Source organism: Felis catus, chromosome A3, assembly GCF_018350175.1.
Source record: "Felis catus isolate Fca126 chromosome A3, F.catus_Fca126_mat1.0, whole genome shotgun sequence".
In the NCBI taxonomy this organism is placed as follows: Eukaryota; Metazoa; Chordata; class Mammalia; order Carnivora; family Felidae; genus Felis; species Felis catus.
Genome location: NC_058370.1, coordinates 34,259,457 through 34,284,298, shown reverse-complemented (window position 1 = coordinate 34,284,298; position 24,842 = coordinate 34,259,457). Strand labels below are relative to the sequence as shown.

At 38.8% G+C, this 24,842-nt stretch overlaps 1 protein-coding gene and 1 long non-coding RNA gene across 4 annotated transcripts in view; one reads left to right on the top strand and one right to left on the bottom strand.

Annotated features, from left to right (window-relative positions):
• Nucleotides 1-24,842, bottom strand: part of PLCB1 (phospholipase C beta 1) — a 695,993-nt gene that overhangs the window by 490,406 nt on the left and 180,745 nt on the right. The gene's annotated exons all lie outside the window — the stretch shown is intronic.
• Nucleotides 16,454-24,842, top strand: part of LOC123384364 — a 41,633-nt gene continuing 33,244 nt past the window's right edge. The window contains exon 1 of the long non-coding RNA XR_006595362.1: nt 16,454-16,533. This is a non-coding gene — a long non-coding RNA (uncharacterized LOC123384364). The remainder of the gene's footprint in view (nt 16,534-24,842) is intronic.

Sequence of the window (24,842 nt, the reverse complement as noted above, 5' to 3'; positions counted from 1 at the left end):
TGGAGAGATGGTCATATATAAAAGTACAGCCAGAGGGGCCATGCTGGGAATAGAATAGTCAGCACTCACTGAGCATGCACTATGTGTGCTGGAGCCTGTGCAGAAGCCTTTTTAGGCATTCCTAGCTGTGATAACTTGTTAATGCTCACGGCATTCTTATCCCCATTTTATAGATGAGGAAACAGAAGCTGAAAGATGTTAGATAATTTGCCCAAAGTTACACAACTGTTATTAAGTGGGAGCACTCGTGACAAAAAGTCTTCAGTGATAAAGAGGACCAACCAGCTAATTGCCAAAAACAGAAAGGCAGACTTTGTAGAGCTAGATGAATGCAGTGTGGGTGTGAGAGAGAACAAGCAGAGATGAGGTCAAGGTGCAGGTGGGCTGAAAGCCAGTCTCGGAGTTAATTCTGTAACACAGCCAGTCTGCTGATAGTGGAACTCTTAATGGAAGGTTGGCAGGCATCACTGGGCTGAGTAGTAGTTCTGGGAGCAAATGTGCTCGGCCTGCTGGCAGTGGAAGGATGAATTACCTCTCCAGTGCACTGGTGCTCTAATTCCATTGCCTCCCCTCCCCAGCCTGTTACTCCCTCCTACTCTCTCCAGCTCAGTGACATTTCAGACTGAGGAACTGCCCACATAAGGAGCAGGTGACAGCTTCTCATTATGATCAGGAGCATTCTTGGTCACTCATTCACTGTCGGTGAGAATGTGAAATGACACAAACACTTTGGAAAATTGTTAGGAAGTTTCTAATAAAGTTAGATAGACACCTACCCTATGACACAACAAGCCCACTCCAAGGTAATTACCCAAGAGAAACGGAAACGTATGTCCACAAAGACCCATGCAAGACTATTCACAGCAGATTTCTTTATAACAGCTCAAACCTGGAAACAACCCAAATGTCCATCATGTCCATCAATTGGAAAATGGATAAACTGTGGTAAAAATCATCGAAGAAATAGTACACGGCAGTAAACAAGAATAACACAGCATGCAGCAACACAGATGGATCTTAAAGCATTACGTTGAGTGAAAGGAGTCAGATGTACAAAAACATGCCCTGTGATTCCACTTAGATGTAGGGCAAGAATAGGTAACACTGAACTGGGTGATAGGATGATAGTTGTCTGTGGGTATTCATACACGTGCAGGGCTAGCCAGGAGAGACACTGCCTGGAAGAGGGAAAAAGAGAACTTTCTGGGGCCATGATAATATTCTTTCTTGACATACTTTATGGCTACACAGGTGTATAATCTTGTCAAAATTCTTTCAGGGAGATATTTGAGATTTATGCATTTCACACTGTATAAAATATATCGCAAAGAGGAACCATTAGTGTAGAAAATAAAAATCTTAAAAACCGCCCTTGTTCTGACAGCTGGGTAAAGAAAATTTCTTTGTTGGTGGCTTTCAAGTTTACCATCCTCGTTCCAGCTGTGCTAATTGGGCTCTTGACCATCACATCCCTACACATTACAAAGTGCAAAGGGAATCAATACAACAAAGAACCTGTACCACAGCTGCACCCAACTCGACAAGTACCCTGGTACTGGGCCATTTTATTGCTTTTCCTTGCAAAAGGGTATTGATAAAAAAAAGGCATACATGTCATGAACATTAACAAAATAATGACAACGGGCAGGATATAATCCCATGGAGAAATGGGATGGTACTTGAGCTTTTCCTATGAATGTGCCAAGTTCTGTAAATAATTGTCATTGTTAAAATCCTCTCTTTCATATTTTAGAATCATGTGAATGTATTATCTATTAATAAAATTTACTAAAATTAAGTATTTAAGAAATAGAAACAAACAGCCACTGATAATTCTTAGCACTGTGAGTTGCTCCGGAAGAACCACCACTATCCCACATCACTGACACTCTGGAGCCTCTAGTTTCTTGGGCACCAGAGCCTTAGTAAAAGACTGGACACTGACTGCCCTTATTTCACTGCTCCCCTTCGTCTGTAACTAAGCAGCAATAATCACAATGTACCAAAACAGGCAGATCTCCTTGCTAAGGACACCCGTGTGGCTTGAGGTGCCAGGAACTCACTTTTACCCATGTAATTACTCTTCCTCATCTTGCGGACAGAAAAAAAAATACTAAAGTGTAAATATTAACACTTAAGCATAGTTTCCTTACTGAGAAAATAAGTATCTTTAAAAATTATTTTATGTTTATTTATTTCTGAGAAGAGAGAGAGAGAGAGAGAGAGAGAGAGAGAGAGACAGAGAGAGAGAGAGACAGAGCATGAGCAGGGAGGGGCAGAGAGAGAGGGAGACACAGAAACAGAAGCAGGCTCCAGGCTCTGAGCTGTCAGCACAAAGACCAGCTTGGGGCTCGAACTTGTGAACCACGAGATCTGACCTGAGCCAGTCAGATTCTTAAATGACTGAGCCACCCAGGTGCTCCCAGAATAAGTTTCTTTAGAAAATAAAGTGTATGTCTGAATTAATTTCCCGCTTAAGAATGGTATGGAATACTTCAGGCATTAGGTGTAATTTTGCCAAAAAAATTTTTTTAATTAGTCAATTCAGTACTTAAACTCAGATATCCTTTACTTTTTAGCAAATGGCATAATATTATAATTATGAATCTTAAAAAGTCTCATATGCATTTTATAAATTTTTAAGTCTATTTCATGAAATTGGTTACTCTAGTAGATTCCATGTGTTTAAGACAATTCCATAAATAAGTTAGAATTTATAAAATCCACCACAAATGCTTTCAAAGCCTAAAGAAATGCATGACTTAGTTATTACCAAAAAAGTTATACTCATGATAATAGAATAGAAACCCACACTGTGATATAAGTTTAAGTTAATATCTTGTTTCATATCATCCTATTTAGTTTTCCCAATGTGGCTATGAGATTGCCAACTCAGAAGCCTGGGTTCAAATTTTGCCATTCACCAGCTGGGTGACCTTGGGCAAATTACTGAATTTTCTTGCACCCCACTTTCTTTTTTCTGTATAATGGGATAGTAATAATGACTATTTCATAGGTCTGTATTTGATCAAATACATTGATTAAATCATCTGGTGCATAGAAAATCCTTAAAGCAGTGTTTGGCATGTAAGTTGTGGTTAATTGTTCTTAGCCATTCTTATTTATTATTTTTTATTATTATTCTGGTTCTATCTATTAGAATTACTAGGGACATCATTTAAATACAATGCTTCTAGGAGACGGGCCAAGATGGAGGACAAGCATGGAAGTTTTTTTGCATCTCTCATCCCTAAAATAAAGCCAGATCAACACTAAACCATCCTGTACACCTAGAACACTGATTTGAAGATTAAAACAATAATCTTTACAACCTGAACCACAGAACTCAGCAGGTATGCACTGCAGAGAGGTGAACTGGGGGAGAGAGAAGCCACGGAGGGTAGGGAGCTGTTTTTGCTTGTGGAGAGAGTTTGGAGATGGGGGCAGAGTACAGGAAAGCAATGCCTCCACCAAAAAACAGCTGGAGAGAAAAGAAAGAGTACACAAGGGACTGAACAAAAACAGGGAGAAAGTAGAAAGGAGAGGGTATAAATTCCAATCAGACTCTATAAACAGGGGGAACACAGAGTCTGAAACTCCACAGTTTGATACCTGGCGGTGCTCTGGTGGAAAGAGAGAATCCCCAGTTGCAGAGAGCAAAATCCAAGGGAGCCTCAGGCCACATGGAGAGAGGCATTTCTCCTGCTGGGAGGACATTTGGTAGAGGCTATGCAGCCTCCCCAAAGGCAAAGGTCCCAGCAGACCCTGAAGAGCAACCACATTCATTGGTGTTGGAGCAAGGACATTAAATGGGAAGCCTGGTGCCAGATGTGTGTTGTGATTTACGATAATCCCTGAAACGTTGCCATTACATGATCCTGTAAACTTTTTCTGGGGCGGGCTGGCACCCAACCACAGTCTCTGGGTATCGGCAGCAGCATGGTCCCACAAAAGTTCTTGGGGGTGGTAGGGAACCCAGCCATTGCTTGGTGAGACCCTCTCCCAGAGGATCAGAACAGCTCAAGGCTGCAGTAACTCGAAAGTGAGTGGTTGGGAAACACAGTGCACAGTTTTATCCTGAGATAAAACTCAGGAGGGAGGTGCCACCTGGCAACTTGATGGCTTAGTAATGGACAATGTAAAAGCGGGGAGTGGATGGAAGCTGGAGACAAAGGAGGGGTGTGCAATTTCTGGTCAGGGAGAACAGAGTTCTGATACTAGAGACTGGGTAGCTGGGTGATGTGATTTTCAATGCTCCTGTGCAGCGCATGCGTGCATTCACACCTACAAATGACACAACAATCCACCCCAGTAAGCTAAGCAGTGCCATCTAGTGGAGTATAGAGCCATTACACTGAGCCCCACCCAACTGAGCCAACCAACCTCTTCCAGAACACAAGTCTATCCACCTGCTTAGTTTACAGACTTTAAAGTGCTTCATAGTTTGACTTCTAGGGGAAACCGATGTAATTTCAATTGTGTTTCAGTCTTTTCACTGGTCCATCTATTCACTTTTTAAAAACTTTTTCTTATTCTTGAATACAGAAAAAGAAAAAAATTATCTTTATTTTCAATTTTTATTAACAATATTTTTCTTTTTTTCTACTATATATTTTACATTTTAAAAATTTTTCAAATTCTATTTTAATTCCATCATTTCATTTTGTTATTTCATTGTATTCATTTTTATAAATTTTCAAACGTTTTCCTTTCTTTTTTTTTCTTTTCTTATCTTTCTCTTTTTTCTCCCATCTATCAAGCTCCTTTAAACAACCATACCAAACACACCTAGGATCTAGCATCTTTTATTTGATTTTTTGTGTTTTTTTAATTTTTAAATTTTTTTTACCTTATTAATTCATTTTATTCCTTCAAACTGATGAAATGACGGAATTCACCCCAAAAGAAAGAACAAGAGGAAATGACAGCCAGGGACTTAATCAGCACAGATACAAGCAAGATGTCTGAACCAGAATTTAGAGTCACAATAATAACAATACTAACTGGGGTTGAAAATAGATTAGAATCCCTTTATGCGAAGATAAAAGAAGCAAAAGCTAGTCAGGATGAAATAAAAATGCTATAACTGAGATGCAATCTTGAATGGATACCATGGTGACAAGGACACATGAGGCAGAGCAGGGAATCAGTGATATAGAGGACAATGTTATGGAGAATAATAAGCAGGAAAAAAAAAAGAGGGAGACTAAGGCAAAAGAGCATGATTCAACAATTAAGAGAAATCAGTGACTCATTAAAAAGGAACAACATCAGAATCATAGGGGTCCCAGAAGATGAAGAGAGACAAAGAGGGGTTGAAGGGTTATGTGAACAAGTCATAGCAGAAAACTTTCCGAAAGTGGGGAAAGACACACATTAAAAATTCTGGAAGCACAGAGGACTCCCATTAGATTCAACTAAAACCGACCATCAACAAGGCATACCATAGTCAAATTCACAACATACTTAAGCAAGGAAAGAATCATGAAAGCAGCAAGGGAAAAAAAAAAGTCCTTAACCTACGAGGGAAGACAGATCGGGTTTTCAGCAGTCCTATCCACAGAAACTTGGCAGGCCAGAAAGGAGTAGCAGGCTATATTCAATGTGCTGAATCAGAAAAATATGTAGCCAAGAATTCTTTATCCAGCAAGACTATCATTCAAAATAGAAGGAGAGATAAAAAGTTTCCCAGAAAAAAAAAAAATTAAAAGTATTTGTGACCACTAAACCAGCCCTGCAAGAAATTTTAAGGGAGACTCTCTGAAAGGAGAAAAGCTGAAAAAAAAAAAAGACCAAAATCAACAAAGACTAGAAAGGGCCAAAGAACACCACCAGAAAATCCAACTCTATAGGCAACATAATGGCAATAAATTCATATCTTTCAGTACACACTCTAAACATGAATGGATTAACTTCTCCAATCAAAAGACATAGGGTAACAGAAGGGATATGAAAACAAGATCCATCTATATGCTGTTTACAAGAGACGCACTTTAGATCTAAAGACACCTTCAGATTGAAAGTAAGGGGATGGAGAACCATCTATCATGCTAATGGTCAACAAAAGAAACCCAGAGTAGCCATACTTATATCAGACAATCTAGACTTTAAAGACTGTAACAAGAAATGAAGAAGTGCATTATATCATAAGGGGTCTATCCACCAAGAAGACCTAACAATTGTAAGCATTTCTGCTCCAAATGTGATAGCACCCAAATATATAAATTGATTAATCATAAATATAAAGAAACTCACTGATAATAATACTATAATAGTAGGGGACTTCAACAGCCCACTTAGAGCAATGGACAGATAATCTAAACAGAAAATCAACAAGGAAACAATGACTTTGAATGACACACTGGACCAGAGGGATTTAACAGATATATTCAAAACATTTCATCCTAAAGCAGCGGAATACACATTCTTCTCCAGTGCACATGGAACATTCTCCAGAATAGATCACATACTGTGAGACAAATCAGGTCTCAACAAGTACAAAAAGATCAAGATCATACCATGCATATTTTCATAGCACAATGCTATGAAACTCGAAATCAACCACAAGAAAAAAAAATTTGGAAAGATAACAAATACTTGGAGACTAAAGAACATCCTACTGAAGAATGAATGGGATAACCAAGAAATTAAAGAGGAAATTAAAAGGTACATGGAAGCCAATGCAATGATAACACCACAACCTCTGGGATGCAGCAAAGGCAATCATAAGAGGGAAGTATATAGCAATCCAGGCCTTCCTAAAGAAGGAAGAAAGGTCTCAGATACACAGCCTAACCCTACATCATAAAGAGCTGGAAAAAGAACGACGAATAAAACCCCAAGCAAGCAGAAGACAGGAAATAATAAAGATTAGAGCAGAAATCAATGCTATGGAAACCAAAAAAAACAAAACAGTAGAACACATCAAAGAAACCAGAAGCTGGTTCCTTGAAAGAATTAACAAAATTGATAAACCTCTAGCCAGTTTGATCAAAAAGAAAAAGGTAAGGACCCAAATAAATGAAATCAAGAATGAAGGAGGAGAGATCACAACAAACACAGCAGAAATACAAACAATAATACGAGAATATTATGAGCGATTATATGCCAGTAAAATGGGTAATCCGGAAGAAATGGACAAATTCCTAAAAACATATAAACTACCAAAACTGAAACAGGAAGAAATAGAAAATTTGAACAGACCTATAACCAGTAAGGTAATTGAAGTAGTAATCAAAAATCTCCTGAAAGCTAAGTCCAGAGACAGATGGCTTTCTAGAGAAAGTCTACCAAACATTTAAAGAAGAGTTAAAACCTATTCTCTTGAAGCTGTTTCAAAAAATAGAAATGGAAGGAAAACTTCCAAACTCATTCTATGAAGCTAACATTACCTTGATTCCAAAACCAAAGACCTGACTAAAAAGGAGAACTATAGACAAATTTCCCTGATGAACATGGATGCAAAAATCCTCAACAAGATACCAGCCAAGTGGATCCAACAATACATTAAAAGAATTATTCACCAGGACCAAGTGGGATTTATACCTGGTTCAATATCCACAAAACAATCAATGTGATACATCACATAAATAAAAGAAAGGACAAGAATCACATGACCCTCTCAATAGATGCAGAGAAAACATTTGACAAAATATAGCATCCTTTATGGATAAAAACCCTCAAGAAAGTAGGGATAGAAGGAGCATACCTCGAGATCATATAGGCCATATATGAAAGACCCACTGCTAATATCCTCAATGGGAAAAAACATTCCCCCTAAGGTCAGAAACATGACAGAGGTGTCCACTCTCACCACTGTTATTCATCATTGTATTGGAAGTTTTAGCCTCAGCAATCAGATAATACAAAAGAATAAAAGACATCCAAATCGGCCAGAAGGAGGTCAAACTTTCAGTCTTTGTAGATGACATGATACTCTATATGGAAAACCCAAAAGATTTTAGCAAAAAACTGCTAGAACTGATCCATGAATTCAGCAAAGTTTCAGGATATAAAATCAATGCACAGAAATTGGTTGCATTCCTATACACCAATAGTGAAGCAACAGAAAGAGAAATCAAGGAATTGATCCCATTTATAACTGTACCAAAAACCATAAAATACCTAGGAATAAACATAACCAAAGAGGTGAAAAATCTATATACTGAAAACTATAGAAAGCTTATGAAAGAAATTGAAGAAGACACACAAAAAAAATGGAAAAATATTCCATGCTCCTGGATTTGAAGAATAAACATTGTTAAAATGTCAATACTACCCAAAGCAATCTACATATTCAATGCAATCCCTATCAAAATGACACCAGCATTCTTCACAGAGCTAGAACAAAGAATCCTAAAATTTGTATGGAACCAGAAAAGACCCTGAATAGCCAAAGCAATCGAAAAAGAAAACCAAAGCAGGACGCATCACAATCCTGGACTTGAAGCTGTATTACAAAGCTGTAATCATCAAGACAGTATGGTACTGGCACAAAAACAGACACTCAGATCAATGGAACAGTATAGAGAATCCAGAAATGGACCCACAAATGTATGGACAGCTAATCTTTGACAAATCAGGAAAGAATATCCAATGGAATAAAGACAATCTCTTCAGCAAGTGGTGCTGGGAAAACTTGGCGGCAACATGCAGAAAAATGAACCTGGACCACTTTCTTACACCATACACAAAAATAAACTCAAAATGGATTAAAGACCTAAACATAAGACAAAAACCATCAAAATCCTCAAGGAGAAATCAGGCAAAAACCTCTTTGACTTTGGCTGCAGCAACTTCTTACTCAACACGTCTCAGGAGGCAACGGAAACAAAAGCAAAAATGAACTATTGGGACTTCATCAAAATAAAAAGCTTCTTCACAGCGAAGGAAACAATCAGCAAAACTAAAAGGCAACTGATGGAATGGGAGAACATATTTGCAAACGACATATCAGATAAAGGGTTAGTATCCAAAATCTATAAAGAACTTACCAAACTCAACACCCCCAAAAAAATAATCCAGTGAAGAAATGGGCAAAAGACATGAAAAGACATTTCTCTAAAGAAGACATCCAGATGGCCCACCAACACAAGAAAAAATGCTCAACATCACTCCTCATCAGGGAAATACAAATCAAAACCACAATGAGATACCACCTCACACCTGTCAGCATGGCTACCATTAACAACTCAGGCCACAACAGATGTTGGTGAGGATGTGGAGAAAGAGGATCTGTTTTGCATTGCTGGTGGGAATGCAAGCTGGTGCAGCCACTCTGGAAAACAGTATGGTAGTTCCTCAAAAAACTAAAAATAGAACTACCCTATGACCCAGCAATTGCACTAGTAGGTATTTATCCAAGGGATACAAGTGTGCTGTTTTGAAGGGGCACATGCACCCCAATGTTTATAGCAGCACTATCAACAATAGCCAAAGTATGGAAAGAGCCCAAATGTCCTTCAATGGATGAATGGATAAAGAAGATGTGGTGTATATACATATATAATGGAGTATTATTACTCAGCAATCAAAAAGAATGAAATCTTGCAATTTGCAACTACATGGATCGAACTGGAGGGTATTATGCTAAGCGAAATTAATCTGTCAGAGAAAGACAAATATCATATTACTTAACTCATATGAGGAATTTAAGATACAAAACAGTTGAACACAAGGGAAGGGAAGCAAATATAATATAAAAACAGGGTGGGGGACAAAACATAAGAGACTTAAATATGGAGAACAAACAAAGGGTTGCTGGAGGGGTTGTGGGAGGGGGATGGGCTAAATGGGTAAGGGACTTTAAGGAACCTAGTCCTGAAATCATTTTTGCATCATATGCTAACTAACTTGGATGTAAAATAAAAAATAAATATAGTATTTTAAAAATTCCAAAAAAATAAAAACTAAAAGAAATAAATATAATGCTTCTATTACTGTGGGAACTTAGACACACAGAAATGATCTTAAAATTTATAGATACATATTTTTCAAAATAAAGATACAAGGAACCAGTGGAAGTTAAGGACTACAATGTTTGCTCAGAATGTTATTAATCACAGTTAATCTAATAGTGTTACAGACTGTACTAATGAACAGAGAAAAAGAAGAAAAGAACAAACTAGTGAGTAATGGTATGACTGTAAATGAAGACACTTGTATATACAACATCCTTCTCCATAAATGTATATGTCATAAAGAGAAAATAAATCGTTCAAGTTATAAGGGAACTTAGAAGGATTTTATTCCAACCCAAGACAGGCATCTCTTCTAAGGGTCTCTGGAGATGCTCAGACTCTTGCTTCTCAAGGTGTGGTCCTAGGACTGGCATCACCTGGGAGCTTGTTAGAAATGCAGAATCTCATATTCCACTCCAGACCCAATGAGTAATATTCTGCATTTTAACAAGACTCCCAGGGCATCTGCATGCATATTAAATATGGAGACATACTGGCCCACACTATTTTAATTACTTGCACTCATGGCAAACTCACTAGTCATGATGCAGCTGTTTCATTGTGAGGTATTCCCAGTTCTTAAGATGTTTTTATAATATGGAGGCCAAGTTTATGAAAAATATTCAGGCCACAATCCCATTTTAAAATGCTGATAGGCATGATATAAAATATGTATATATGCACGTATGTATATAGACATAGGTTTAGGTTTACATAGAAAAACTTCTGGAAGGATAATACCCAGTTGTTCACACTACTAAGCAATCCCTCAAATGTGTTGTTGGAATTTCTGACTGTGACTCCTTTTTCTTGTACTGTCTAGTCTTAGTTTGGTCAGCTGGAGAATTCAAGATCACTTTTATTAACTCTGGAGCTAAAAACAGCTTCCTGCCTCCCCTTGGACTTCTTTTCTCCAGGCTAAAGGCTCCAAATGTTCCCAGCAGCTCCTGCTGTTCTATCACCCTTACCTCACCCTTCCAGATCCCTCCAGGCTATCAACAGGTCTCCTGGAAGCAGGGCCAGAACCCAGTTCTCCATGGCTGGCATGAGTAAAAGCAACCACTTGATCTCCTGGAATGCTTTCTTTGTTGATTAATAACTTCTTAATTTAAAAATGTCATTTGAAAAGTCATGGCAGAAATTAGTTCTTAAGTCACATAAATTATTATAGTGCTTTTCTTCTGAGATGTTCTGAATGTATTAGAGATGTTAGGAAGGGCCCTGCAATGGCATTAATTGCACAGAACTCAATATTCATTCCTGAAGGAGAAGAATAACTATCATGTGTATAGTGTTTGAAGAATGACATTGCAGGGACACCAAGCAATTACCAAGACAGGAGAAAAAGAACTGATCAGGAAAAGATCTGTTCATGTGCATAAAAAGACACTCAATGTAGCCAAGAGGGATAATTGTGAATCTTGAGTTGAGCTCCTACAGATAAGGTGACAATTGATAAATAACCCAGAAAATAAGAATAGAAGACAAAGCTTTAATGGGAACTATGTAGGAGATTGAAGGTAGAAAGAAAAACTTTAGGTAGAACTTTGTGTTAATTTTTTTTAATGTTCGGTCTAGAACAGAGTTCCCCAACAAGTCAAAGTGTCAAGAATGTGTATAATGAGTCTGCCTCTTGGCACAACTGGGTGAAGCCTGGTTAATAGAAGACCTCAGCTGGCCACCTCTAGCACCAACAGCTTACAAACCCAAACCTATATATTTCTCCTGTGTTATGTTGTGCTACTGGTCCCACATAAAAAAGATATTTATTTAGAACCACTGGTATAAAAGATATCCCTTTTCTGTCAACTTCCAAGGCTATTTGGAAAACTTACATCACAGCAGTGGAGCAAATACAGCATCTTCTAGGCAAAAGAAAAGACATTTATAGTGCAAGCATTGATGGGCACACCCCCATTCGTTAAGGCTTAGCATTGCATTAATCTGTGCTGATACTATTTGGTACAGAAATAGCTATGGTCATAGGAAAGTTGGTGAAGACTCTGTCACTCCATGTCTGGATGTTGAGATATTGCAAAGAGCACATGAGAATGTTCTGCAATGGCGTAGCAACCTTGATACAAGGACATGAGAAGACACATGTAGAAAAGCATAGGTCAGAGGTAGGTGTGGAACATAGCTTAGCATGTGAAAGCAGAACAAAAGAAACAAAATCCACACACAACCAGAATGACCAAAGAAGAAAGAACTTGGACCTGTATCAGGATAGTCACATTTCCCTAAGTCACTGGCAGAGGGATTAGCAGTTCTTTGTTGTGAAGGAACTGGAATTAAAACTGGAACTGTAGGAGCTGGGGTTGAATATTAACTTTAGTTTAGCTTTTTTTTTTTTTGAAACCAGTTATTTATTCAACCTATAAACTGACAACATATAAATATATGGGTGAGCACATTATGCCACTCAGTAAATTATTTCTGATTTATTCCACTGTATGATTTCAGATCTTGTTATTTTTGTCCCATTTATGAAATCTTGGGAAGGAAAATAATATTTATACTGAATGCTTATTATAGGCTGGAGATTATAACAAATGTTTTAGTGTGCGTCATTCCATTTAAAGCTTATAAACCTATGAGGTAGGTAGGTTGTAGCAAACTTGTGATATTATTCTCTTTTATAGATAAAAGAAGTGAATCTTAAGGAGATTTGTTAATCTTCCCAAACTCATAACAGCTATTAACAAGAAAGATGTAGCTTTATAGCTAAAGTTTTCTACTCCACCCAATGTTTATTCCACCACAACATACTACTTAGGACTGAAAGAGTCTTGTTAAGACTGAACGATAGGGGCGCCTGGGTGGCGCAGTCGGTTAAGCGCCCGACTTCAGCCAGGTCACGATCTCGCGGTCCGTGAGTTCGAGCCCTGCGTCGAGCTCTGGGCTGATGGCTCAGAGCCTGGAGCCTGTTTCCTATTCTGTGTCTCCCTCTCTCTCTCTGCCCCTCCCCCGTTCATGCTCTGTCTCTCTCTGTCCCAAAAATAAATAAACGTTGAAAAAAAAAATTAAAAAAAAAAAAAAAGACTGAATGATATACCTTGTGAACGGGACCCCAACAGATTAGGGCTGGACAGTATCACTATCAGTTCTTATGCACAACACGTCACAACAGTACTGTGTTGGTATCTGTGGCTCCAGATATGCTTCTAAGGCAGAGTTTCTCAATGTCAGTACCACTGACATTTTGGGCCAGATGATTTTTCTTTTGTTGTAAGGAGCTGTCACGTGCATTGTAGGATATTGAGCATTATCCTTGGCCTCTACCTACTAGATGCCAGTGGCACCCACCCTCAAATTGTGACAACCAAAAATGTCTCGAGACATTGCCAAATGCTCCCAGCAGGGAGTAGGGCAAAACTGCTCCCATTTGAGAAACATCGCTCTGAGGCCATGAAATAAATATTTTCTTTATTGAAGAGTAACATAAGGCCTTGCTAAATTCAATGACTTGCTCAGCAATTTAAAGGCTGGACATTGGGGTGCCTGGGTGGCTCCGTCGGTTAAGCGTCCGACTTCGGCTCAGGTCACGATCTCACGGTCCGTGAGTTCGAGCCTCGCATCGGGCTCTGGGCTTATGGCTCAGAGCCTGGAGCCTGCTTCCGATTCTGTGTCTCCCTCTGTCTCTGACCCTCCCCCGTTCATGCTCTGTCTCTCTCTGTCTCAAAAATAAATAAACGTTAAAAAAATAAAATAAAATAAAATAAAGGCTGGGCATTAATAGAATCTTCACTTCTTTACTTTGGACCTAGATTGAAGCAACAACACTTCCGTACTTTGCTTTTAGCAGTAGTTAGGCTAAGTAACTCCAGCTGCTATGACAGATAGACTCTCAGTGCATCAAATCATTGCAAGATTATTCCTTACTCATGTTACAATACAATGTAGATGTGGCTCCAGGTGATCATTCAGGAACCCAGGCTACTTACATCTTTGACTCCACCACCTTCAACCCATGGCTGGAATTTCCTCCACTCAGTCAGGGGTGGGAAAGGAAAAAAAAAAAAAAAAGAAAAGAAAAAAGGTGGCGAGGAGAACAGATCATCTCTGAACCACATCAGCCTAGAAGTGTCACAAATCACTTCTTTCCACATTTCCTTGATAGTCCTTCACCGGGAAGATTTTTTCCAGCAATGATGGTATACTATGGAAGAAGTGTATGCAATTTTAGTGCTTTTTTCTAGCCATCTGTGCCACAGTTCTATACATTTCAAAGCAGGTGCATAAATATTTCTGCCTGATAAGAAACTTGCAACATAGGCAAATATAATTCTAATTGTGTGTGTTATTTTCCCATTTTATAATGGGAAATTTGGACACAAATACTTCCTTTAACTTGGGATTGATATCGTAGGATTAGAACCCCAGACTCTCACTCTTGAGTTGAGAGTTCTTATCTAAGAAGGCAGGTGATGCATATTCAGAAGAATAGAGAGTGCTGTTAGCCAAAGATAGGGACAATGTTATAAGCATTGTCTCTGGAATCTGATCAGGTCAAGTCTTGGGCTTTGCCATTGAGTAGTTGTATGTGACTTTAAACAAGAAATTTAGTCCCTCATAGTCTCTATTTTCACATCTCAGGACTGTCATAGTTACCCTACTATAGAGGGCAATAAAGTTTAAATGAGATGATACATAGAAAGTACTTAAAAACAATGTTCAGTAAATTTTGGTTATTGATATGCCACAAGAAATAACTAACATACGATCTACATATTTACAAGATTTTCTTGCTACTCTACATCACACTCAAGTTCTATCTATTTTGGAGTCTATTTAGGTTTCTCCACGTTAGCCTGTTTACAAAGAACAAATCAATTCTCATTGACTTCAGCTGATTTGCTCAATTCTACAGTGGAAACTGGGAGAGGAGTCATCTGGGAAAGCAAGTGTTGATGAATCAGCATAAATCCATACCCAATCCTGGAAAGCAGCCCAGAGTGAGAGCCCTAGTGACAGCAAGTCAGTAGAATCATGTTCATTTAAACACCAAGGGCAGCACAGGGCATTATGAAAGATGGAACCAAGGTCAAATGTTTTGTGTGTTCTTCTGCCAGTTTAGCTGCCAGTGAGTCTTGGGCCAAGAACAGAAACCCAGCACCAAACCTCACTGTCCAGTTTGTGGTTTCGAATCATCTTGTCTCATAGATGAGAAGACAAATGCCCGGCAAGGTTGGTGGTTAAATAGAAGACATGAGTCCCCAAACCATGTTTTTGTTCATTCTTGGGTCAACTGTCTTACCTGTGTTGCCTTCACATGTGTTACTTTATATTCCAGAATTCTATAGACATGCAGTGATATCAAGCCCCACGAGGGAAACGTGAAAGTTTACAGAGTATCTTTCTGAGAACTGCCAATTTTTCCCCTACACAAACACCTCTTCAAATTTCTTCCCAAATGGAAGGTGAGCCCCACCTTCTGTGAGGACTTTGCTTTATTTATTTAATAAACAGAAAGAAAGGGGGGAAACACTAAAATTGACCACTTTATCAGCAAGCCCTTTGTTTGCCACCAAAATATTTGACAGCCCTTCTTTCAGACAGGTGCATAATAACAGAAGACGGAATGGTTTGTTGCACATGGACACCACACCTCAGTAATTTCTGTCAAGAGGCTGGAGCATGAAAACCCATACATATCAGTGCGGCACAGACTTCCCCCCAACCAGAAACCCCTTTGAAAGGCATCAGCCTGCCAAAGGAAGAGGTTTCGCCTTCAACGGGCTAGTGTGAAAACAACTCAAAATGTCAGCTTCGGGTAACACGTTTCTACTGATTTTAATAAGGAAAAAGAAATTCACATGGATTGAGTCTCATTCTTTCAGGTGTAAATTATGCTTTGAGAACATGACGTTGGGCACAATACTCCAAAAACATGTCTGTGTTGGAAACATTCCTTTATTATAGAAACCTAAGAGTGGGTTCTTAGAACCACCTTTTAATTTCAGTTATGCAAGATTTTAAAATTGCTTAGAAGCTAAATAAAATTCCACTGGGTAATTCTGAGCTTTGTCTATTTGTTTTACCTACTGAGTTGGCAGCATAAATACATTTAGATATATATGTACATGTGAGTCTGTGTACATCTTTGCGTGTATATAGATGAAATTTCTGCTAGTCAACTGTTTTTAACCTACAAAAATGTCTGTTTCATAGGGTTCAACCTCATATATTCAAGAAGCATCTAATTAATATTAAACACACAACATACAGAAAACATACTTTATGATATCTTACTTCCTACTTCTCTCCTTAATAGTTCATTCCATCTTTTATCCATCCATATGACACAGCAAAGGACCTAGATTATATTCCTTCAACTCAACCAATAACAAATGCCATCAAAATGCCCAGAAATTGTCTTTCAGAATCTGCTATGCGCCAATGAATGTCCTTAAAATAGACTTGCAGAACACTCTGCTGACTTTGCAGGAAACCCTGAATGTTATCAAGAAAATAGAAACCCTGAACTAGTCTTTTCTGCAGAAACAAGAAAGCTCCATAGACTGACATATGTTCCTCAGGATTACAGAACTGAGAGCTGGCCACTGGATATGAGGTATGAGCACTGGATGTAGCTGAACTAGCAGAAGGAGGACACACAATCCAATCCAGTAAGCTAAAGTAACTTTGGAGAGCCTTCTAAGCAACACTCTATGTTAATACAGCATGACTCTTCTATGGCTATACATTGCAGCTTCTGGAACATTTATATGCAACATTTGGAAAAACCAGGTTCTTGTTCCAATAATTAAGCACATAGTTTCTAGAATCAGACTGTTCAAATCTCAACTTTATAACTATAGCTGTGAGACCTGGTACAAGTTATACTGTTTAACTGTAAAATGTGTTCCAGCCTCCCATCTAAAAATGAAAATGAAAGAAATATCTGCCCCTATAGTTGTTACATTATAGCAATCATTAATTGAGTTAATACAGTGTAACGTGCTATAAGGCCCAGCACATGATAAGCAATTAATAAGTAATAGCTACTATTACTGACTCAGTACCATTGTATCCACTCATTTTAAGGTCCCATAGTTGTATCCTACATTTTTTACCAGAGGAAGGGGAGAGAGATCTTTGACTAAGTGAATTTTGCCTCAGGAAAGAATTATTCCTGAAGACCTGCTTGTCACCTGCCTATTTTCCTATTTGCAAGTACAAAATATGTCAACATTTAATGACAAGAGGGAAAGCAGAAACACAGCTCCTTTACAAATATTTAAGTAATACTTATTTTAATGTGCATTTCTGCTATGTAGGAGATTTCATAAAGCAGGATCTTCATGAACTCGCACTGTGGTGGGCCAGTGTGGGGTTAAAGAGATCTAACCCTCATTTAAGAATGTGCTGGGACACAGCTCTGAGTATTGCAACATGTGGACTCTCTAAGTGAACTACAGCTCATACCAAATGATGATTTTAATAACGGAACAATGCTGAATAGTCTCATTGTAAATCTAGCAGAGGAAGATGCCATTGTCATTAGTGGTGCTATTGTTGCACATGGGACAAAACATGGTAGCTTCAGAAAGTAGCCTGGGTCACTGACATTTCTGACAGCCGACAGGAAGAAATGTTCCAGTTGCCTTCATGCAGGGTGAAAAGGAAACAGCGGCTGTAAATGTGGCAGATAAAAACAAGTCTCTATTTTAGGCTGATGGGACAAAATACTGACTGCACTCAAAGAACCTAGCAGCTCTGGTTGAAAGGCTTTCAACCATTTCCAAACGAATTTGGTAGAAAAGCAAGTAAACATTTTAGAAGTCTTGTCTGGAAGAGGCGGAGGTTAATGGGGATGCATGTAAAACAGCTTCCCCAAACCTTTCCTTTTATAGAATACTGGATATAAATACAGGAATACAGACTTAAATGTTGTCATTTAGGATCTCCCAAAGCTAACTGGTTGAGTAATAGTAACGAGTTAGATCATCCCTTGAATCCTGCATTCTCACTTGACACTAGACTGTGAAAAAATTGGGGCTGTTCAAGGTTGGCAGCTTGTCCTCGATTTTGCACCCAGCGCTGTGTCTTAGGCATATCTGGCTAGTCAAATGATTAGGTGTCCATGACTAGCTGGCCATAACACAGTATTATGGTTGTGGTTCATTTTCCTTTCTGAGCAATCTCCCCAGTCCCTCCTTTAGGGAGTCTTCTAGAAACCCTGGAGCAGCAAGCTCTCTCTGAGAGATTATATTTGGGGACATCTGTCTTCAGAGCACACCAAAACTCAAAACAGCATCAACTTTAATATGCCCAAAGTAGTAGAGTAGTAGTGAACTGTTGTTTTGTATGTGTATATACTTTATTTAATTCATAGAACTACGTAATTCCTATACAATGATACCTAAAAGGTACATTTATACATCTTTCAAGAATGAAGAAATGACAAAGAAAACATATTAACTGAAATAATGAAGAACAACAAATATTAAAATTAAAATGGAATGGTTAGGACTACCATCAGGCAATGCTCAAAAAAAAAAAAAAACACTAGTTAGATGCTTTAAAATTAAGATAAGCAAAGCTAACACAGTGACAAGAGACACTGATGCAGACACTAACAACTCCTGCTTCGGCCTCGTCTTTCCATTTTGAGTACTCTGCAAAGGCCACAGAGGTCTAATTTATGACCAAGGAATTCCACAAAAGAAATGACAGAAAAAAGATTCGGGGAACAATGTAAGAAAAATTACCCTTAGTCATGCAACCTTTAAGTGTTGGTTAGATTCCTGGGCACTGAGATAGAGACTATGTTCCCCATTTTCCCTTTCAATGAAAAGCATGGTCATCTAAGTTCTGGCCAATAAGAGGTGAGCATCAATGATGTAATAACATTCTACATCATGTCTTTAAAAGGAAACCGCTTCCCCTCCACATTCTACCTTCCCACAGTTGGAATCAGGACATGGTGTCCTGGCCCATGTTCAGCCATGTGAACACTCTGGCATACATATGCTAGAACAAGATAACGAAACCAGGATATCAGGAAAACCACACAGAGTAGAGTTAAACTGCCCGCTGGCTCAGATGTTAACATGGAAAGAAATAAACCGTACATCTGTTTAGATCTTCTGTTTCAGCACTGTGAAATAACCATGTTAACCTTGTGGCATATATCAGTTTGAAGCCATGTTGTGTGTCAGTCTTGAAAACCAGGTAAACCTTTGAGAAACTTCAGGAAGACCACAGAAGTAAACTGAAAAATAAGATCAAATCTGGCTCTGATATTTTAAAATTGTTGTTTTTATAAAGGACATTAGCAGATGTTTTGACAGAAGATCTGATTAGTAATAGGTACTTTGTAGCTTCAAAATTTCATGGGTTAAGTCACTAGCCAAAATTTCATAAACAAAGTCACTAGCCAAACTGAAGAAGTAAATAATCTACACCAAAAACAATCTTCTGAGTCAGGAGAAAGAAATGTCTTTTCAAAGACTGGTGAAATCATAACCTACCATTCCTAGAAAACTTTAAAACAATTGGAAATTTCCTACTCCAGTGCGTCTGGGTAGCTCAATTAGTTAAGTGTCTGATTCTTGATTTCGGCTTAGCTCATGATCTCCCACTTTGTGAGAACAAGACACACGTTAGGCTCTGTGCTGTCAGCTTCAGATTCTCTCTCCCTCCCACTCTTCCCCTCCCCTTCTCTCTCCTCTCTCTTCTCTCTCTCTCTCTCTCTCAAAATAAAGAAAATTGCCCACTCTGGCCTTCAGGATTGTTCTGCTATGCCACAGGAGCTGGGCAGGAATGCAAACATTGCATACTCAGTACATGAGTGAACTCTTACAAGCTAGACAAATGAGCAGAAACACAAAATTAAAGCCACGTGTTATCTTGTATTAAAAATCTATTCTGTAGAGGTCAATTATCACTCTATGTTTCCCAGAGAATTAATACGTAGTGTCAAGAGCTGGAAAAAAATGGGTTAAGAATCTTTCTGATGTTGGACAGACACATGTAAACACATCAGCAGATATTTACACTTCCAAGTAGGATCACTTAACAGAGAGCAAAATATTTACTTAGACAAACCTAAAGGGTGAATCTCTTTTAAAATAATAAACTTTTAATTACTCTTAAATAGATTACAAGAGTGGGTAGAAGTGCTTGTAGCATCATACAGATTTTAGAAATATTCTAAAATATTTTGTTCCCTGGAAACAACAGCTTGTCGGATGAGCTATGCCCTTTCCAATTCAGGTCAAGGGTGCTGTCCTCTGTGGAGCTTTCAAATCCCCCAGGCAAAGTCAAGCCTTTCATATTCTGCTTTCTAGCACTCCCTGAACATTCTACTGCACTGCTCAATCCTGTTAGCATTTGTTTGCTCATACTGCTTTCCATTTAACTAATAATTCCTAGAGAACAACCACAGGTGGAGCCTCACATATGACAAGAGTATGGACTCTAAAGACTGGCAGGGTTCAAACCCTAGCCCAAATCATATGCACATACCTTAGGCATGTTACTTTACCTTCCTGAGCCTTGTCTCTAAAATAGGTGAAATTTTTTCTTAAATGAGCTTCTGAGGATTAAATGAGGAAATATATGATAAATGTATTGGGCTGGCTGAGTGAATCAGTCAGTTGAGTATCCACCTCTTGATTTCACATCAGGTCATGGTCCCCGGATCATGGGATTGAGCCCTGTGTCAGGCTCCTCACTGAGTGTGGAACCTGCTTGGGTTTCTCTCTCTCTCTGTCTCTCTCTCTCTCTCTCTCTCTCTCTCTCTCTGCCTTTGCCTCTCCTCATGCTCACTCTTTCTCTCTCAAATAAAAGAAAATTCAAATAATACATGATTAAAGTATTAGTACATGGTAAATTTCTCAGACCTGTGCCCAGCCCACAATAAATGCCACATAACTGTTTTTTCAAGTCAGTTCCTGACTCCATAGGTGCCTAATAAAAAGCTATACAAACAAATGGTGGGTTAGTATCATGAAGGCCAACTTCAAGAATGGTATGGATTTTATAAAAGCAAGTGTTACTTGTTAAAATATTTGAAACTTTCCAATGAAAAGATGACTTCATAAAACACTGGGATCATCACAACTCAACAAAATCATCTCAAGGGCTTATCAAAGATGATTCCAGAATATTGGTGTAAAATGCACCAATGTAACTCAGAATATTAGTCCCTCCTTTGAAAATCTGGAACTTGAAATAAAAAAAACACGGCTTTTCAGAATATGCCATTCATCTAACCAAGAAAATTTATGTTGCAGTTCTGAATTATTCATTCATTACAGAGAACACCTGAAATGTCCCTTCTTTTCAATGTCACCTATCAACTTCCATGACTTCCACTCCTGTGAATAGTTGGTGTTTTCTAATTGCTTGTAAAACATCTGTTTACATGCAGCATTTCACGAGAAAAGTGCCTAAAACTCTGTCTGTATCTTTACTGTATCAGTATCTAATATTATCAAAAACTTTCATTTAACATTTCATTCTTTGAAAATTATTTAGAAATTCTTCCCAAGTGAGGGATGTCTGGGTGGTTCAGTTGGTTAAGCATCTGACTTCACCTCAGGTCATGAACTCATGGTTCATGGGTTTGAGCCCCATGTTGGTCTCTGTGCTGACAGCTGAGAGCCTGGAGCTTGCTTCGGATTCTGTGTCTCCCTCTCTCTCTGCCCCTCCCCCCCCCACTCTGTATCTCTATTTCTCTCTCTCAAAAATAAATAAACATTTAAAAAAAAAAGAAAAAAATTCTTCCCAAGTGAAAAGTCCACATAACCACCTGGAAAATACCCAGCACTACAGTCACTGTCCCTTAGTTTGGGCTCCCTCAGAAGTAGCATTTGTGACAAGGATGTGAGCTAGGAATTCTTTTTGGAGTAACCTCAGAAAATCCTAGCACAGCAGTGGAAAAGTGAGACATAAAGGGAAAGAAAGCCAATGAAAGTATGACATTAAGAAATGCAGCTCTAGGGGTGCCTGGGTAGCTCAGCTGGTTGCATGTCCAACTCTTAGTTGTGGCTCAGGTCATGATCTCATAGTTCATGAGTTCGAGCCCCAAACTGAGCTCCACTCTGATAGCTCTCCCTCTTTCTCTTTCCCTCCCCACTTGCTCTCTCTCTCTCTCTCCCTCTCAAAATAAATAATTAACTTAAAAAAAAGAAAAGAAATGCAGCTCTGTATACCCTCAGTGAGGTCATATCAGAACTCTGGCAGATTAGAACATGTGTCCAAGTTTTCATGTCCAAGGCAGAGGAAGCCAAGGCATTTATACACTGATTCACAGAAGTCATTGTTTGAGGATTGTTTTATGGTTATAAACATTCTATGGCACATGGGCTGCCACATGCTCTAGCAGAGCAGACTTTAGAGTCTCAAGAAAAAATAAAAGGAGCAGCATTCAGGCACACACTGCAGATTGTGGCTGGGCTGGAGCACAGTGATGGCTATGAGGGATATGGGTAGAATACTGACAGCATTTTGCTACACCCAACAATCCTATGTCCATGTGTAAACTCAAGACAGTAAAATCGCTTAATAATTACAGGAAAGATCCAAACAAATGAACACAGCCTGTGTGAGTAAGTAATTCTGTAAATAGGTTGGGATGCTGATGTTTATGTATTCGTGAGCACAAAATAACATGGAAAGCTATTATAATGGTCTCTTAGCATTGATTACATTTTTCATACAATTAATGACAGGAAATGAATGTTCTTGATCTCCTTCACACCTCTACCTCAAGATAGTTCAGGAAAATCTCCAGTCCCTAAACCTGTGGATGTCAGGTTTTGTCCAATGATACTACATAAAGTCTCATTCATTCAACAAACATTCGGGTGATATTTGTCACACAGAAATCATAGTTTATAGTATAGAAAAAATATCAACCAGGTCATTATTGCCTGATGTGATCAATGCCCTCTCTACTCCATACAAAGCCTGTGGTTTATAGTTTCCTTTGGATGGAGTATTGATAGTATGGATGTGGGAGAATATTGGAAACTGTTAGCTGACACTTCTGTAGAACATCAAAACTAAACACATGTCCTTCAGTGATATTACATTATTGCTACCTCTGTAATAGCAGAGGTAACAAATTGCACACACACACACACACACACACACACACACACACACATGCATACACACATGCATGCTCTTTAGGGACTATGAGCTCCTGAGAGAGCCAGAACTGAGTTCTGTACATAATTCTAAGGCCTCCTATACCTAGCTGTATTAATCACAGCCACCTCACATAATGTTATGTTTATAGCAGTCACTGGAGGGGTCAGTTAAATTCAAAGAAAAAAAGCAATAGTGCATATTTCTTCTTGATTTAGAAGTCAACATTTTCTTTTTTAAAAATTTTTAAAAATTTTATTTAATTCCAAGTTAGTTTACATATAGTGTAATAACGGCTTCAGGAGTAGAATTTAGTGATTCATCACTTACATATAATACCCAGTGCTCATCCCAACAAGTGCCCTCCTTAGTGCCCATCACCCATTTAGCCCATCCCTCATCCAACACCCCTCCAGCAACCCTCAGTTTGTTCTCTGTATTTAAGAGTCTCTTATGGTTTGCTGCCCTCTCTGGTTTTATCTTATGTTTCCTTTCCTCCCCCTATGTTCATCTGTTTTGTTTCTTAAATTCTACATATGCTTGAGATCATATGATATTTATCTTTCTCTGACTGACTTATTTTGCTTAGCATAATACACTCTAATTCCATCCACGTTGTTACAAATAAGAAGATTTCATTCTTTTGATGGCCAAGTAATATTCCATTGTATATATATATACCACAACTTCTTTTCCATTCATCAGTCAGTGGACATTAGGCTCTTTCCATACTTTAGCTGTTGTCGATATCACTGCTGGGGTGCATCTTCCCCTTCAAATTAGCACTCCTATAACCTTTGGATAAATACCTAGTAGTGCAATTGGTAGATCATAGGGTAGTTCTATCTTTAATTTTTTGAGGAACCTCCATACTGTTTTCCAAAGTGGCTGCACCAGTTTGCATTCCCAACAGTAGTGCAAAAGGGTTCCCCTTTCTCCATATTCTCGTCACCATCGTTTTTCTGAATCTCCAGTTCTCTCACTTAGCCCATCCTTCTGGATAAATATGTTTAAAAGAACAGCTGGACAGCATATAAAAATCAGCAACGGTGTTACTGCATTCCAATTTTGACATATTAAGGCACCATTTTTTTTTCATCTATGACTGAGTGAGCTATTGGGTCAGATGCAGCTCGACTTACAAATATGGATTAAGGTGCTGTAATGATGAAAAGAAATCATTATTAAATATAGTGGTTTAAAAAAAGCCTGCAAATTCTTTGACAACCCCCCCCCCCACCAAGAGGTGGAATCTGTCCCTTTTTTTTTTTTTTTTTCAACATTTATTTATTTTTGGGACAGAGAGAGACAGAGCATGAATGGGGGAAGGCCAGAGAGAGAGGGAGACACAGAATCGGAAACAGGCTCCAGGCTCCGAGCCATCAGCCCAGAGCCCGACGCGGGGCTCGAACTCACAGACCGCGAGATCGTGACCTGGCTGAAGTCGGACGCTTAACCGACTGCGCCACCCAGGCGCCCAGGAATCTGTCCCTTTTTTAAACACAAGCTACCTTAGTGGTTTCTTGCTAACTTACAGAAGCCTAGGTCTTAAAGGGCAACATAGCTGTTACTTGGTACTCTCTTGAGACATGCCTCTTTGGAGCAATGAGGCACCAGGTGAGAAGCCTCAGCCATCCTGAATCCACTGTGCTGAAAAGACCACATGGAGAGAGGAGACAGAGACCCAAGTGCAGAAGCACCAGGTTTCCAGACCTCAGTGATCACTCCTTAGCTGGCCTACTTGACCCACAGAACCAGAATAGAGAAGAGTAGCAAATG